At 43.0% G+C, this 18,709-nt stretch overlaps 1 protein-coding gene and 1 non-coding gene across 2 annotated transcripts in view; one reads left to right on the top strand and one right to left on the bottom strand.

Annotated features, from left to right (window-relative positions):
- The window catches only part of IP6K1 (inositol hexakisphosphate kinase 1), a 67,363-nt gene extending 50,493 nt beyond the window's left edge, over nucleotides 1-16,870 (bottom strand). Inside the window, exon 1 of the mRNA XM_065885006.1 lies at nucleotides 16,652-16,870. The gene's annotated coding sequence lies outside the window, so the exon portion shown is untranslated. The remainder of the gene's footprint in view (nucleotides 1-16,651) is intronic.
- On the top strand, nucleotides 9,515-9,586 carry TRNAL-CAA (transfer RNA leucine (anticodon CAA)). The gene has a single exon. It is a non-coding gene; the product is annotated as a tRNA-Leu (tRNA).
- Nucleotides 16,871-18,709: the final 1,839 nt, after the last annotated feature.

The following is an 18,709-nucleotide window of genomic DNA, read 5'->3' as shown; positions in this document are numbered from 1 at the left end:
GTGGGGAAAGGACAATCTTTTCTTTCTTTCTTTCTTTTTTTTTAAAAATTTATTTGGCTATGCTCTTAGTTGCAGCAGGCGGGATCTTCACTGCAGCATGTGGGATCGTTAGTTGCAGCATGTGGGATCTTGAGTTGTGGCATGTGGGATCTAGCTCCCTGACCAGGGATTGAACCCGGGCACCCTGCATTGACAGCATGGAGTCTTAGCCACTGGACCACCAGGAAAGTCTCGACAATCTTTTCAATAAATGGTGTTGGGAAAACAAAACAGCCACATGCAAAAGAGTGAAGTTAGACCATTATTTCACATTATATACAAAAATAAACAAAATGGATCAAAAACCTAAACTTACGAGTTAAAACTATAAAACTCTTAGAAGAAAACATGGGTGGGGGGAACTTCATGACCTTGGATTTGATAATGATTTCTTGAATATCACAACAATAGCACAAGCAAGAAAACAAAAAAATGGATAAACTGGACTTCATCAAAATTTAAAACTTCTGTGCATCAAAGACACTGTCAAGAGAATGAAAAGACAACCCACAGAATGGGAGAAAATATATGCAATCCCACGTGTGATAAGGGATTAATATCCAGAATACAAAGAGAACTCCTACAACTTAACAACAACAAAAATAAATGACCCAATTAAAAACTGATCAAAGGACTTAACTAGACATTTCTCCAAAGAACATACACAAATGCCAATAAGCACATAAAAAGATGCCCAACATCGTCATTAGAGAAATGCAAATCAAAGCCCCAATAAGCTACCACTTCACACTCACTAGAATGGCTATTATCAAAAAAGCAGAAACAAAAGTTGGTGAGGATGCAGAGAAATTGGAACCCTGTGCACTGCTGGTAGGACTGTAAAATGGTGAGGTCACTGTGAAAGACAATATGGTGGTTCCTCAAAAAATTAAACAGAGAATGTCCATATGATCCAGCAATTCTTTTCCTAGGTATTCCACTCCTAACCCAAAGAACTGAAAGCAGGGATTCAAACAGATATTTATACACTAGTGTGCATTATTCACAATAGCCAAAAAGTGAATACAACCCATATCCATCAACAGATGAATGCATAAATAAAATGTGGTATATACATACAATGGAACGTTATTCAGTCATAAAAAGGAATGCAATTCTGATACATGCTATAAAATGGATGAACCCTGAAAACATTATGCTAAGTAAACAAGCCAGGTACCAAAGGAAAAAAATTATATGACTCCACTTATATGAAATATCTAGAATAGGCAAGTTCATAGAGATAGAAGTGGATCAGAGGCTGCAAGGGGGTGGGGGGCGGGGGGGAATGGGGTGCTACTATAAAATGGGTACAGAGCTTCTATTTGAGATGATGAAAAAAGTTCTTGAAATAGACAGTGATAATGGTTACACAACACTATGAATGTACTTAATGCCACTGTGTTATACATTTAAAAACAGTTCACGTGGCAACTTTTATGTTATATGTATTTTACTACAATTTAAAAAAATATTCATTTACCAGTATGGAGTTTCCTCTAAAAAAATAAAAACAGTAAAAAACTAAAAACAGTACTACCATAAGACCCAGCAATCCCACTACTGGGCATATACCCTGAGAAAAACATAATTCAAAAAGAGTCATGTATCACAATGTTCATTCCAGCTCTATTTACAATAGCCAGGACTTGGAAGCAACATAAGTGTCCATCGACAGATGAATGGATAAAGAAGATGTGGCACATATATACAATGGAATATTACTCAGCTATAAAAAGAAACGAAATTGAGTTATTTGTAGTGAGGAGGATGGACCTAGAGTCTGTCATACAGAGTGAAGTAAATCAGAAAGAGAAAAACAAATACTGTATGCTAACACATATATATGGAATCAAAAAAAAAAAAAAAAAAATGAAGAACCTAGGGGCAAGACGGGAATAAAGACGCAGACCTACCAGAGAATGGACTTGAGGACACAGGGAGGGGGAAGGGTAAGCTGGGACAAAGTGAGAGAGTGGTAGTCTATATATGGACATATATACACTACCAAAGGTAGAACAGATAGCTAGTGAGAAGCAGTCACATAGCACAGGGACATCAGCTCAGTGCTTTGTGACCAGCTAGAAGGGTGGGATACGGAGGGTGGGAGGGAGGGAGACGCAAGAGGGAAGAGATATGCGGATATACGTATATGTATAACTGATCCACTTTGTTATAAAGCAGAAACTAACACACCATTGTAAAGCAATTATACTCCAATAAAAATGTTAAAAAAATTTTTTTAATAAATAAATAAATAAAAATAAAAACAGAACTACCATATGATCCAGCAATTCTGCTCCCAGGTATATATCTGGAAAAAATTAAAACACTAATTTGAAAAAATATATGCACCCCCATGTTCAGAGCAGCACTAGCTACAATAGCCAAGATATGGCAGCAACCCAACTGCCCATAAACAGATAAATGGATGAAGAAGATGTAGTAAATGTATGTGTGTGTGTATATACATATGTGTGTGTGTGTACATATACACATATATACACACACAAATGGAATATTACATAGTCATAAAAGGGGAAGAATTCTGCCATTTGCAGCAAAGTGGATGGACATAGAGAATATTATGCTTAGTGAAATAAGCGAGAGAAAGACAATACTGTATGATATCACTTATATGTGGAATCCAAAAAATAATACAAATGAATGCATACACAAAATAGAAAGAGACTCAGAGATACAGAAAACAAACTAGTAGTTACCAAAGGAGGGACAGAAGGGAGGCAGGGCAAATAAGGGGTATAGGATTAACAGAAACAAACTATTATGTATAAAATAGATAAGCAGGAAGGATATACTGTATAGAACAGTGAGTTCTTGCCATTATCTTGTTATAACTTTTAATGGAGTATAATACTGACTCACTATGCTGTACACCTGAAACTAATATAATATTGTAAATCAACTGTACTTCAATTAAATAAAAAGAATAATATTGACAAAAAACAATTCATTTACAATAGCACTAAAAGAATATTAAATATCTTGGAATAAATTTAACGAAATATATGAAAGACCTCAACATTGAAAACAATCAAACAATGCAGAGAGAAATTAAAGTCGTAAATAAATGGAGATCTATATAATGTATATGGATTAGAAGACTCAATATTGTTAAGTTGCCAATTCTCTCAAAATGAATCTATAGATTCAATGAAATCCCAACCACAATGTCAGATTTTTTCACAGAAATTGACAAATTAATTCTAAAGTATATATGGAAATACAAAGAACCTAAAATATCCAAATCAATCTTGATAAAGAATAAAGTTTGACAACTTATACTACCTGACTTCAAGACTCACTATAAAGCTACAGCAGTGGGGTACTGGCATATAGATAAATAAACAGATTAAAGGAACAAAACAGTGACCCCAGAAATAGGCCCATACCTATACAGTCAATTAATTTTTGACAAAAGTACTAAAGCAAACAGAGGAGCAGAGAAAGTTGTGGTGATTTTAAACTACATCAAATTTTTCAACATTCCTTCCCCCAAAAGGCAGAGCCCTCCTCTCGCCTCTCCCTGAGTATGGGATGGACTTAATGACTTCATTCTAATAAACAGAATATGGCAGAAGTGACAGTATGTGACTAGATAAGAAGCTTCTTCCTTACTGTTTTGGATCATTCACTCTGGAGGACACAACTGCATACCAGGAGGGTACTCAGAGAGCCCACATATCAAGGAACTGAGGACTGCTGCCAAAAGCCAAGTAAGTCATCTTGGAAGCAGATCCTCCAGCCTCAGGCAAACCTCTATCACTGGCAGCCCCAGAAGACATCCTAACAGCAACTTCATGAGAGACTATGAGCCAGAATCACCCCGCTAAGCCCCTCTTCAATTTCTGAGCCTCAGAGACTGAAGTAATAAATGTTTGCTGTTTTAAACTGCTAAATTTTGGAGTAATTGAATAGATAACAAATACACGAGTCTTTTCAGCAAATGGTGCTGGTACTGGGACAAGATATCCATACTGGTGGAGGGTGGGGAGGGAGTTTGAACCTCAACCTCAATCTTACACAATACACAAAAATTAATTCAAGGAGGATCATAGACCTGAATGTAAAAGCTAAAACTGTAAAACTTCTAGGTGAAAACACAGGCAAAATCTCCTGCACTTAGAGATAGGCAAGGGCACAGAAAGCAATAGCCATAAAAGAAAATATTGATAAATCAGACTTCAACAAAACTGAAAACTTCTCATCTTCAAAATATACTTACAAGAAATAAATAGGCAAGCCACCATGCACTGGCAGAAAATTTTCACAAACATACATCCGACTGGTATTCAAAATATAAAAAGCGCTCCTAAAACACAATAATAGATGGAAGTTAACAGTTCCATTTTTTTTAAATGGGCTGAAAATCTGAACAAGTATTGTACTTCACAAAGGAAATATACAAATGACCATTAAGTAGAGACACCAGTGCTCAACATCATTAGTAATCAGGTAACTGCAAGTTAAAACCACAACGAGATATCACAATACTTTCACAAAAATGGCTAAAATTCAAAACACTGACAACACGCTAAATGTTGCTGAGGATGTGGAACAATCACAACTCATACATTCTTGGTCGGAATGTAAAATGGTACAACCATTTTGAAAAAGGTGTTAATGTTTCCTATAAAACAAGACATACATCTACCCTATGATCCAGCAATTTACTTCCCCTCAAGAGAAATGAATGTATATGTTCTCCAAAACCACTTGTACAAAAATGTTCACAGAAGCTTTACTTATAAGGCAAACCCTGGAAGCAGACCAGATGTCCATCAAAAGGGGAATAGATCAACAAACTGGAATGTTCATGCGATGAAATACTTCACAGCAATAAAAAGGAATGAACCAATGATACAGGCAATAGCATGGATAAATCCCTCAACAGTACACTGCATGAAAGAAGCCCTACACAAGAGTACACAGGATATTACTCCACTTGTATGAAATTTCAGAACAGGCCTAACTAATGTATGATGAAAAAAGTCAGAGAAGTTGTCTTCTGCTTTATTCACAATCTACCAATGAAAAGTAATACAACATTGTAAACAGTGAAGTTAACATGTTTAAGGGCCTAAGGAGCTCTACCTGGTACACTCTGCTTCATGAAGTTACTCAAGCTTAATATTCGGCTCCCTGAAGCTAAAGGCAGCATTTTCTTTGGAGACACTCATGAAATAGCTAACACAACCACATATTTTATAATACACCTTCCAAAATATGGAAGAAACTTATCATTCATTTTACTTTCTATGCTAAAAAAATAATTTTATTTTTCATGCAGAATATCGAAAACCAAAACAGCCTAGGCATGCCCTGTGCTGGCCTGAAAAATCTAGTGTTCTACTTGGCCCTGACCCACACAATATCCTCCAGTTGAGCAGTCTTTATAAGTTTCAGAACACTTTTCACCAAATCAAGTTTGTGTCTAAGTCGTAATTATAAAGTCTCCAAATCAGTCGTGAACCATTAAAATATCTGCAAAAACACCTTTTTAAAGTATATAATCAAATATATGCTGAGTACCCAAAATGAATGAGACCCTGTAGAATACTGTAGTAATAAGACAAACACAGTTCCTGCCCTCAGAAAACTGAAAGTGAGGATGGAGAGCAGGTAGAGAGGAGAGGCAAATAAGCAATTTTAAAAGAGTATGGGGCTTCCCTGGTGGCGCAGTGGTTGAGAGTCCGCCTGCCAACGCAGGGGACACAGGTTCGTGCCCCGGTCTGGGAAGATCCCACATGCCGCGGAGTGGTTAGGCCCATGAGCCATGGCCGCTGAGCCTGCGCGTCCAGAGCCTGTGCTCCGCAACAGGAGAGGCCACAACAGTGAGAGGCCCGCGTACCGCAAAAAAAAAAAAAAAAAGAGTATGATAGGGACTTCCCTGGTGGTCCAGTGGTTAAGAATCCGCCTTCCAATGCAGGGGAGGTGGGTTCAATCCCTGGTCGGGAAACCAAGATCCCCCATGCCGCAGGGCAACTAAGCCCGTGCACTGCAACTACTGAGCCTGCGTGCCGTTAACTAGACAGCCCACACACAACGAAAGATCCCGCATGCCACAACTAAGACCCGACACAGCCAAATACATAAATTTTTAAAAATAAAATTAGAAAAATAAAACAAGCTATAGGTTAACCATTTGACAAGCTTCCCCTTTATCTGATCAACACCATAAGGTAAAGAGATTAGGTATTGTCAATCCAATATTACAAGCAAAGTAGCAGAGAAATCAGATGACTTGTCTAAGTAAGGCTCCACAACTAATACTTGAAATACAAGCATTCACCTTCCTCACCTGGTTCCAAGAAGAGCTCCAAGATGGATCTTTTCAATCTAGTCTGGGGAGGCAGGCACCACTCCTGAACAGGATTGAGTGAGATTAGTACTCTAGGCAATAAGTACACAGGGAGGTTCATTTGCCCAGAAAGTTTACTGCATTGGGTTTCCCTGGTGGCGCAGTGGTTAAGAATCCGCCTGTCAATGTAGGGGACACGGGTTCGATCCCTGGTCCAGGAAGATCCCACGTGCCGTGCCACAGAGCAACTAAGCCCGTGTGCCACAACTACTGAGCCTGCGAGCCACAACTACTGAGCCCACGCGCCACAACTAGTGAAGCCCACGCGCCTAGAGCCTGTGCTCCGCAACAAGAGAAGCCACTGCCATGAGAAGCCCACGCACTGCAACGAAGAGTAGCCCCTGCTCGCCGCAACTAGAGAAAGCTCCCGTGCAGCAACGAAGACCCAACACAGCCAAAAATAATAAATAAATTTATTTTAAAATTTTTTTAAAAAAGTTTACTGCCTTAACAAAATGATGTGGGGACCCCAAACCTTTCAGACACTAGAGACAACACTCCTGTGCCTTTTTCACACTACAAGGAAGCAAGGCCACAGAATGTGAGGAAGAGAAACTAAATAGTGGGGACACCAAAAGTTTCAGAACCAGGCTTGCCCTTAAGAATATCACATATTTTCTCTACAACTTTAGATATCACCTAGAAACTGAACACAACATTGCCAAAGTCCCCACACTCTAAAATAATGTCTAAGACTCTGAAACCATCCCACCTGAAGAAAGCATGGTATCTGGAAACCTTCACATTATAGCTCCAATGTTTGGGTGATAATATAATCTTGGAGGGTTTCAAATCTCCCAGGAAATACGCTGAGTGCTGACAACCAGCATCAATGTCCATGGTCAGGAGAAAACTTTGAGAAGAGCGGCTGAAATTGTACCCTTAGGCAATATGTAAGAGAAAAAACCACAACATCTAAATCCAGTAGCAGTTGCTATTTGCATTATAAAACTAATTTATAAGCCAACTCAAAAGAAATGAGGTCTCCCACCTTCCCCCACTCTCTATCCTGGCAGAGGAGAAACCATATTGGCATCACCAGTTCAGCTACCAAGACAATGCTATAGTTCAGATGCAAGGCCTCTGTGGGGCTCCATTAACAACATCTGTTAAAACAAAATTTGAATTTTTTTGTGGGGGGGGGGCGTGTTGGGTCTTCATTGCTCCACGCAGGCTTTCTCTAGTTGTGGCGAGTGGGGGCTACTCTTCGTTGCAGTGCGCAGGCTTCTCATTGCGGTGGCTTCTCTTGTTGCAGAGCACGGGCTCTAGGAATGAGGGCTTCAGTAGCTGCAGAACGCGGGCTCAGCAGTTGTGGTGCGTGGGCTCAGTAGTTGCGGCATGTGGGCTCTAGAGCGCAGGCTCCGTAGTTGTGGCGCACAGGCTAAGTTGCACTGCGGCGTGTGAGATCTTCCCAGACCAGGGACCGAACCCATGTCCCCTGCATTGGCAGGTGGATTCTTAACCACTGAGCCACCAGAGAAGTCCAAAATTTGAATATTTTAATAGGGAAAACTGAAGTAATAATAATACATAAAAACAAAAAAATTGACTTGGGAAGAAAGTACAGCCAAGCAATGCTGTCAGTATACCAAAGCCACTCACATAGTCTTCAGCAGACCCAGCAGTCAGACTGGATACAGGGAGCAAACGGTACAGTTATCAAAAGGCTCCAAGATGAGCCCAAAGGAGAAACAAAGTCCTCTGCACAGCTTTTAGGGCTTATCAGTCAAATGAAGAATATCGGAACCAATTATCTGAACTTTTTTCTAACAAAGGATTTTACCTTAATCTCAGGTTGTACGAGGACTAGAAAATCGACCTGCTTTGTTCAGGGGGTATGACCCTAACTACAGTCTTATACTTGAAAAGATAAAATTCTTAAAGGAAAGTTGGTTTTGATTTGCTTTCATCACCTTCAGATAAGGATTTTTACCCTCAGTAAGTTTTACAAACAGTTCCAAGATCCTTCGCCCTCCCACAGGGCCAGTATTTCAATAAGGACCACATACAGCAATAAGGTTTGCTCACAGCACAGATTATAGTTTCCCAAGTAAAATGCTTACCTACCTAAAGCCCAATTTCCCAGGTAGCAGGCCAGGGTGCACAGCTGTTGAGGAGGAAAGGAAAAGTTGTCCACATTTAAAAGATGAGGAAACTAGGGACTTCCTTGGTGGTCCAGTGGTAAAGAGTCCACCTTCCAACGCGGGGGACGCACGTTCAACCCCTGGTCAGGCAACTAAGCCCGCATGCCACAACTATTGAGATTGCGCACCTCAACGAGAGGGAAAACCTGCACACCACTAGAGAGAAGCCCATGTGCCTCAACTCGAGAGAAACCCGAGCAGATGCACACCGTAACGAAAAGATCCCGCATGCCTCAACAAAGATCCCGTGTGCCGCAGCGAAGAACCGATGCAGCCAAAAAAAAAAATAAGGAAAATAAAATATTTTTTAAAAACTGATATTTAAAAAAATAAAAGATGAGGACAATAAAGCACACAGAAGGTAATCAGATGAAAGCTAAAGTAGGAAAAGGAAAGCTTTATTTGGCCCACTTTATAATAGGTTATGAATCTAAACATCCATCTAAGCTCACAACAAATATGAAATGCATGTTACTCTTCTTTAAAAAGAGCAAGCGAGGGAATTCCCTGGCCGTCCAGTGGTTAGGACTCCATACTTTCACTGCCGAGGGTCCGGGTTCGATCTCTGGTTGGGGAACTAAGATCCCACAAGCCACGCAGCACGGCCAAGGAGAGGAGGACGGAACAAGCATTTCACTCTAGAAAAACAAACATCAAGATCTATTTTGTATAAAAAACAAATTATATAGTAGCTTTACTCATAATTGTCAAAACTTAGAAGTAACCAAGATGGCCTTCAACTGGTGAACGGATAAATAAATGGTGGTACACCCACACAATGGATTATTCAGCACTAACAAGAAATGAGCTATCAAAGCTCTGTAAGGACATTGAGAAATCTTAAATGTACATTACTAAGTAAAAGAAGCCAATCTAAAAAGGCTACATACTGTATGACTCCAACTACATGACATTTTAGAAAAGGAACAGTAAAAAGATTAGTGGGACTTCCCTGGTAGTCCAGTGGCTAAGTCTCTGTGCTCAAAATGCAGGGGCCCAGGTTCAATCCCTGGTCAGGGAACTAGATCCCACGTGCCGCAACTAAGAGTTCACATGCCGCAACGAAGATCCCGCGTGCAGCAACTAAGACCCAGCACAGCCAAATAAATAAATAAAATATTAAAAAAAAAAAAAAAGATTAGTGATTGCCAGAGGCTGACGGAGAGGAAGGGATGAACAGAAGAACAGAGATTTTTTTTAGGACAGTGGAACTATTCTGTATGATACTATAATGGTAGATATATGTCGTTATACATTTGTAAAAACCCATAAAAGGTACATAAACTACAGACTTTGAGTGATAATGATGTGTCAATGTACGTTCATCAACTGTAGCAAATGTACCACTCTGGTGTGGAATGTTGATATGTATGAGTGGGGCCTCGGGGTATATGGGAACTCTCCACTCAATTATGCTATGAACCTAAAACTGCTCTAAAAAACAAAATCTATTTTTTATCTTTTTAAACAATTTTTATTTATTTATTTAAGTTTTGGCCGCATTGGGTCTTCATTGCTGTGCACAGGCTTTCTCTAGTTGAGGCGAGCCGGGGCTACTCTTGGTTGCGGTGTGCAGGCTTCTCATTGAGGTGGCTTGTCTTGTTGCAGAGCACGGGCTCTAGGCGCACGGGCTCAGTAGTTGTGGCTCACGGGCTCTAGAGTGCAGGCTCAGTAGTTGTGGCACATGGGCTTAGTTGCTCTGAGGCATGTGGGATCTTTCCAGACCAGGAATCGAACCCATGTCCCCTGCACTGGCAGGCGGATTCTTAACCACTGTGCCACCAGGGAAGTCCCAAAATCTATTTTTTTAAAAGCCAATTTTTTTGTTTTGTTTTTGCTCTTTTATTTTGTTTTTTTGTTTTGTTTTTTTGGGCCACGCTGTGCAGCATGAGGGATCTTAGGGCCCCAACCAGTGATTGAACTCATGCCCCCTGCAGTAAAAGCACAGAGTCTTAACCACTGGACCGCAAGGGAAGTCCCCCAAGAGCCAAATTATTCAAATGTTCTAATTTTTTATCTGGGTGGTTGTTAGGTATATACAGGTGTAAAAAATCATGTAATTTTGTGTACTTTATATATATTTTATGCTTCAATAAAAGTTACTTTAAAAGAAGACAAAAATTTAACAGGGAAATCTAATCATTTGAGGGGCAAAAAAAAAAATGTGTACTTAAACGAACACTGAAGCAGAGCCTATTTATCATGACAAGGCATGGGCACTGTCTGAGCACTGATACTCCCTGGCTGTGTGGCCTAAACATTATTCTCTCTTCATTTCGTCAAATGTAAAGTGAATGTACTACTACTTGTCTCATAGGTCTATTAAAAAAGAAATTCCTTCTCTTATCCACTTAGTTATTCAAAAGAAAAACATGAAGACCAGGGAATAAAGATTCCAATCAAGCAAGAGGAATACTACATATTAATTCTCTCTCCCAACAAACTATAAAAAATACAGTAAACTGGGGACTTCCCTGGTGGTGTAGTGGTTAAGACTCTGTGCTCCCAATGCAGGGGGCCCGGGTTCGATCCCTGGTCAGAGCACTAGATCCCACATGCATGCTGCAACTAAGAGTTCGCATGCCACAACTAGAAGATGTGTCCTAAGGTAATTGCTTCTTCACTTTAAGCCGTTTGGCTCATGAAAGGTTTCATAGGAGCACTCTACTTCCATCTGAAAGCACTCTACTTTCACTAGAAATCAAGGGAAATATGTACTACAGCTGAAACAAGACGGCCGCGTGTCACCTGATTCCACCTCAGCTGGGAATGTATACCAGGCAATTCAAATTTTTCACCATTTCTGGTCTGCAAAGGGTTTTCTCTGATCACTGGAGTGGCTCAAATTTTAATTCATCACCAAACTTTACAATCAGGAAATTTCACATGAAAATCCAGATTTCTGGTTTTCCTTAAAAAAAAAAAAACCCCAAATCACAAGATCTGGTAACACAACAACTGGCTAAAACTAAGAAACAGTGCCCCTTTTCCAATAGCGCCTGTGGTCGCTAGATCACCGAAGTCCCCACCACTCACCACTGTCCTTACACCCTGCTTCCCTAATTTACTGCCAGCTAGCCCTTAATGTAAATACATCGTTTACCAACCCAGACGCTCATAATATACTGATCTTCGTATGATCAGTCCTAGTCACAGCAGTATTACTCCTATTGTCACTACCCGTCTTAGCAGCTGGAATTACCATACTATTAACTGACCAGAACCTAAACACAATCTTCTTTGATCCTGCAGGAGGGGGAGACCCAATCCTGTATCAACATCAATTTTTCTTTGGTCACCCCGAAGTATATATTCTAATCCTTCCTGGCTTCGGAATAATTTCACACATTGTAACCTACTACTCGGGAAAAAAAGAACTTTTCGGGTATATGGGAATAGTCTGAGCCATAATTTCTATCGGGTTCTTAGGCTTTATCATATGGGTTCATCATATATTCACAGTTGGTATAGATGTTGACACATGGGCATATTTTACATCAGCCACTATAATCACTGCTATCCCCACAAGAGTAAAAGTCTTTAGTTGATTAGCAACACTTCACAGAGGGAATATTAAATGATCCCCCGCTCTAATATGAGCCTTAGGTTTTATTTTCCTCTTCACAGTAGGTGGCCTAACTGGCATCATTCTAGCTAATTCATCACTAGACATTGTTCTTCATGATATACTACGTAGTCGCCCACTTTCACTACGTACTTTCAACAGGAGCTGTCTTCACCATCATAGGAGGATTTGTCCACTGATTCCCACTATTATCGGGATACACACTTAACTCAACATGAGCAAAAATCCACTTTATAATTATATTCGTAGGTGTAAACCTAACATTCTTCCCATAACATTTCTTAGGCTTATCCGGCATACCTCAACGATATTCCGACTAGCCAGACGCCTACACAACATGAAACACTATCTCATCAATAGGCTCTTTCATCTCACTAACAGCAGTTATACTAATAATTTTCATTATCTGAGAAGCGTTTACATCCAAAGGAGAAGTATTAACAGTAGACCTCACCTCCACAAACCCTGAGTGACTAAATGGGTGTCCTCCACCATATCACACATTTGAAGAACCAGCATACGTCAACCCAAAATGATCAAGAAAGGAAGGAATCGAACCCTCTCTAATCGGTTTCAAGCCAACACCATAACCACTATGTCTTTCTTTATAAATGAGATATTAGTAAAACCTTACATAACTTTGTCAAAGTTAAGTCACAAGTGAAAATCCTGTATATCTCCATGGCATATCCCTTTCAACTAGGCTTCCAAGATGCAACATCACCCATTATAGAAGAACTCCTACACTTCCATGATCATACATTAATAATTGTTTTCCTAATTAGCTCCCTAGTCCTCTATATCATCACCCTAATACTTACAACCAAACTAACACATACCAGTACAATAGACGCCAAAGAGGTAGAGACGGTTTGAACTATCCTTCCAGCCATCATTTTAATTCTAATTGCCTTACCCTCCCTACGAATCCTCTACATAATAGATGAAAATTAATAACCCTTCTCTCACTGTAAAAACAATAGGCCACCAATGATACTGAAGCTACGAATACACCGACTATGAAGACCTAAGTTTCGACTCTTACATAATCCCAACATCAGACCTAAAACCAGGAGAGCTACGACTACTAGAAGTGGACAACCGAATAGTCTTACCCATAGAAATAACAATCCGAATGCTAGTCTCCTCCGAAGACGTATCACACTCATGAGCTGTGCCCTCCCTGGGCCTAAAAACAGATGCAATCCCTGGACGCCTAAACCAAACAACCTTGATATCAACACGACCAGGCTTATTCTACGGGCAATGTTCAGAAATCTGTGGCTCGAATCATAGTTTTATACCAATCGTTCTCAAACTAGTACCTCTAGAGAACTTTGAAAAATGATCTGCATCCATACTATAATCTCATTAAGAAGCTAAACCAGCGTTAACCTTTTAAGTTAAAGATTGAGAGCCGGGCTTCCCTGGTGGCGCAGTGGTTGAGAGTCTGCCTGCTGATGCAGGGGACACGGGTTCGTGCCCCGGTCTGGGAGGATCCCACATGCCGCGGAGCGGCTGGGCCCGTGAGCCATGGCCGCTGAGCCTGCGCCTCCAGAGCCTGTGCTCTGCAAGGGAGGGGCCCCAACAGTGAGAGGCCCGCGTACCACCAAAAAAAAAAAAAAAAAAAAAAAAAAGTGGCATCTTAGCCAGGAAGCGGGTTGAGTCGCATAGCCCCTTCTGAGATGCAGAATTGCTTTCTGTTCTCAGGCTTCAGTCATGCACTTTGAGCAAGTTCTGCTGCCTCCTGCAGAATGAGGAATGGACCTCCATAAGGTGCTAGAGTGCAAGCACTCCAGGCAGCGTAGGAGGTGGAGATCCATGGCCAAATTCTCATTTTACTTGCCCATTCCCTCCATTTCCCTATTTAATTAGAGGGTGTTCTAACTCAGACAAATTTAACACATTTTTGTTAAACGTTTAGTCCTCATCTACTACATGCAGGTACAAGACACAAAAACACAATCTCTATAGGAAAGGGGTTAGATCTAATCAGAGAAAACAATTATTCTCAAAAGAGTATATACTGTGTTTTTTTGTTTGCGTGTTTGGTTTTTTAATAAGGGCAATGATACTACTGCAGTTCAGAGGGAGTGGAGTATTCCCAAGAACTGGAATGTTTCGGGAGTGTTTCATAAAGGAGGTAGGAGGGATGTGAGCTGGACTCTGGAGAAAAGAGAAGTGACACTGAAGGCAAAGAGGGGCAAAAGCCAATGGATTAGCTGGTAAAAGGATCTGTGTAAGTAAATATCATGTATGGAATGTTTACCAAACCATTTGGTTAGTGGGGTTAGGACAAACCCTGAAGAGGTGGGTTGGGGCCAGCTGGGCAGCAGCACCTTAAATGCCACATTAGGACATCAGATCTCATCCCATAAGTCTGCAGCAGTTTGACTTCGGTGTAGGATCTCCATAGTTGTGAATTATGTCTGTTGCTCATAATAGTTAAAAGTGTTGACATTTACAGGTGAATTATGTAAATACAAAGTTAAAGTAGATGGAAGGGCCACTATTCTAACATCCCTACTCATCTGCACTTAAAAATGCCCAGCACAGAAGTACTGCTATTAACTATCTCTGAGTAATAACATACACCGAATCAAGCAAGCATCATCCAATACTCATATAAGTATTCATGAGGCAGTAAAAGCATTAAACAAAGGCAATAAAGTTCTTGGATATTCTATAATTTCCTTGGGACAGCAGTTCTAACACAGGGTTAGACTACGAATGGACTTTAATGGACCCCCTGACCTCCCTAAAATTGCATGCAAAAGTTAGTGTAGTGAAGTTGACTGAGTGGATCTGTCTCTATATCTCTAAGAGGTCAGATACCCAAAATATGTTAAGAGCCTAACTTAGGGTTGTTTTAATAGAAAACAGCAAGAATCTGGGGACTTCCCTGGCAGTGCAGTAGTTAAGACTTCGCCTCCCAATGCAGGGGGTGTGGGTTCCACCCCAGGTTGGGGAGCTAAGATCCCACATGCCTCACAGCCAAAAAACCAGAACAGAAAACAGAAGCAATATTATAACAAATTCAATAAAGACTTTAAAAATGGTCAACGTCAAAAAAAAAGGAAAGAGAAAGAAAACAGCGAGAATTTAACCCTGTGGCAGCCTTAACTTTCTAAAGGAAGTGTTAATGGGGGGGAGGGTTGGGGGGAAGTTAGATTGAGGCCATTTTGAGAAGTTCCTAATATTTTCATATCTCCCTCCTTTCTTGTAAAGAACTGCCCAAGGAACTAGTCTCACCAAAATCAAAACTCATTCAACATTCAAAAAATGGCCCAAGGGAGGGTAATGAAATATCTAAAAACTACTCACTCAACTTCTCTCTCCTCACAAGTAAGGGAAACAGCAAGAGGCCACCAGCTGCCTCTGGTTTCAGCATCTTCTCCAAAAAGATCTCCTGACCAAACAGCTAGTTTCCTTCAAAATAACACATTCTGAGGCGACAAGATCCTGACACAAACCCACAAAGTATTGTTGCTTGACTTCTTAGTCGTCTCAGGCAAGCTTGCTGTAAGACCATATACAGGAGCCCATGCTGAGAAGCCAAAGGACCACAGGGAAAGAGAAATGTGTTTTGGAGCACTCAGAACTCCCTAGACCTGCACACCTTGCCCAGCGTCTCTAATCCTCCTACCCTCACAAGAAGCGGGGGCTGGCGGTCTGTTTTCATTGCGCAAGATACATTTACTCTATTAAAAGTTAATTTGGCATTCACGAGACAAAAAGAAGTTTCATTTCTTTTTCTGATTCTAACACACTCCCACATTTCCTTTGTCTCCTTATTACACTTGCCAGATTATCTCTTTAGGAGATAAAATCAATCAACTCACCACCATAATATTCACTTTCTCCCAGAGGCAAAAGAGCCTTACCACAACTCCAAAGAGTGGTGGTCCAGAACCAAAGAAATTCTGTCCCAAAATAAAATTCGGGCATCATGAACATTTAACCAGGCCCTTCAGGAAGAAGCAAACGGTAAGCTCCGAGAAGCACAGAAGGCAGGCGCCGGGCAGAGGGCCTTCGCCCTGTCACAATCACAGGGCCGTCACACTGGCCTGCCTGGCTCGCGGGGGCTTTCGACTGTTTCGTCTAGTCTTAGTCTCAAGCGGTCTGAAAGTCAGTCGCAGGAGCGACATCTAAGAAAATGGTACGTGTGTTTCTCACCTGGGAACAACACAAGACCCCGGAGAGCATCAAGCTGGCACTGGACACGTTTCAGCGCTGCGGGTCAGCGGAGCCCAGAGCTGTAGTCACAGAAACTAGTTTCCCGCTACACCTCGGGAGCGGGACTCTCGGACCTCCACCCCGAGGCCGTCCTCCGACCTCGGCACCAGCAACTAGGAGGCTTCACGGGCGGCCCGTCAGGACGATCGAGCGACGCTCAGCCGATACCCCTTCCCTGCGCGCGCCAGCTCCAACCCCGCGCCCGCCGCCGCCGCCCGCCCCGCGGCGTCAGGCCGGTCTTTCGGCCCGGCTCCTGTCACTCACCGGCCGGCCCGGGCAGCGGGCGCCCACGGCTCCCCACGGGAGCTGGGCCCCCCGGGCCTCCAGATTTCGACCCGCCCCCTGGCAGGCAGCGCAGGTGGCTGAGCCCCGCAACAGCGGCCCCACACCGGCCGCTCGGACCACCTCCCGGCGCTGCCCACTAGGTACGGATCAACAACAAGATGGCGGCCAGCCGAGGGGGCGGGGGCCGGGCGTCATAGTAACCTGGACGGCAAAGAACCCGCCCCCGGCTCAGAATATCCCCAATCAACAACCTCTTTGCCCGACGCCCAGGGGAGTTCCTCCCGCTGACAGGTAGGCCAGCTTGTCAATCAGACCCTGCCTCTCGCGGCCCGTGCCGAACGCCTCAGCACGTGACTGTGACGGCACGGGTTGGCGCATGCGCGCCGTTCCCGGAGTTGCTGGCGGTAGAGCTTTCACGGGGTACTCCGAGTCCGTAGCACCCTTGGCATCTCTTAGTACGCGGCCCCCGTGCGCAGCCGGCAGCGTCTTCTTCCACGCATGCTCAGGGAATGTTTGCTGTGTGCTACATCCCTTTTTTTTTTTTATCACTCACCCTAGAAGGCAAGACTTGTCCCTCCCTAGTGAGGAAGATGAGGCTCAGAGGGGGAGGCCGGGCCAAGGTTACACCACCTCTGGAAATGTAAGCACCGGGTTTCGTGCCTCCTCTTACCAGCTCCAGTGTATAATGCCCTCTTCCCAGCGGCTTCCCTAGGTTTGCCCTTCATCAGCCTTTTGTGCTGCCCCAGCAGTCCCTGGCCTGTTGCCCACATTTGTCCTTCTGCCTGGAGTTCAGTCCCCAATTCAGTCCCCAGCACAAGCCCTGGCACACAGCGGGCACTCTTTCTTCCTACCCTAGAGCATCTCGTCTTGAGTTCTTGTAATATCTTTTGCCCTGGATTGTCATGATCTTCCCCCGAGGCCAACTATGAGTCTTGGGAAGACCGTTACCCCCCGTGCAGAGAACCTAGCCCTGGGCTTGGCATCTGATGCAGTCGCACAGCCTGACCCACATCAAGTGCCTGGACTAGCTAGTTTTGTGACTATTGAGGCTTGGTTGCCCCACCTGCGGAATGAGGATAAAAATCAAGCTCCTCAGAGATGAGGATTTAATAAGCCCTTAGAGCAGGGTAAAGTGCTCAGAAAAAATCCACCTGCAACCCCTTTCAGTAAGGGCCTGCAAGGGCCTGCTGTCAAGTTGCTGGCCCTGAGGCCAGCTCTAACACCCTCACTTTATTGGAAGCACCGTGAAGCATATTTTTCCCACAGAAGGCACTCAGCTTCTTCCTCCACCTGGGGTACCATAACTGGCTCAGTAAGGGAGGTTCTCTGGTACCCTAAGATGGTTCAAGTCCACAGACCTGACAGAGGAGAGAAGATTGAGAGAACCTGGGGACACCAAAGTAAAGGTAGCCTCCACCAAGACAGCAGGTCCTCAGGGAGAGCTGGCAGTAACCTGAGACCTGATGCCAGGCTGGGTATTGGGAGTGAGCTAGCACTGCACCCAACAGAACCTACCCTCCTGCAGGCTACTGTAGGCCACCCGGCCATGTGCAGCAGCTCAGCTCAGCACAGGGAGGACAGAGGGCCCTGGAACTAGAAGAAACACATCAGGAGGAAATGGGAACACCTGCTCAAAAGGGGGCTACTCTCAATCCCTCCATGGCCACCCATGCCACAGGGTGCTCAAGTCTGCACCAACCCTCACCTCAATGCAAAAGTTCCAGATCCTTTTCAAGAAAACCTCCACATACAGTTGGCAAACTGCCCTGGAAGTTGGTGGGGCTCTCAAACGAACAATGCCCTCCTTTCAGTGGGAAAAGGAAGCTCTTGGGCCCTTCCCATCTGCCAGAGCAGGTGTCCTCTGAGGGGACAGGCCAACTGGAGGCCCCCTCAGTCCCCCTCAGTCACTGGCAAGGATAACAGCTTCTTACATTTCAGAGCATTGTACAATGCCTTCTTGAAAGAAAAATAACCTTACTACTCCCTACAGTGTTCCCACAAGACAGGGCATTCTCCAAGTGAGACCAAGGAAGCACA

The sequence above is a fragment of the Phocoena phocoena genome, chromosome 10 (assembly GCF_963924675.1).
Source record: "Phocoena phocoena chromosome 10, mPhoPho1.1, whole genome shotgun sequence".
NCBI classification, from domain to species: domain Eukaryota; kingdom Metazoa; phylum Chordata; class Mammalia; order Artiodactyla; family Phocoenidae; genus Phocoena; species Phocoena phocoena.
Note: the sequence above shows the minus strand (reverse complement) of the source record. Positions and strands in the feature narration are given on the sequence as shown.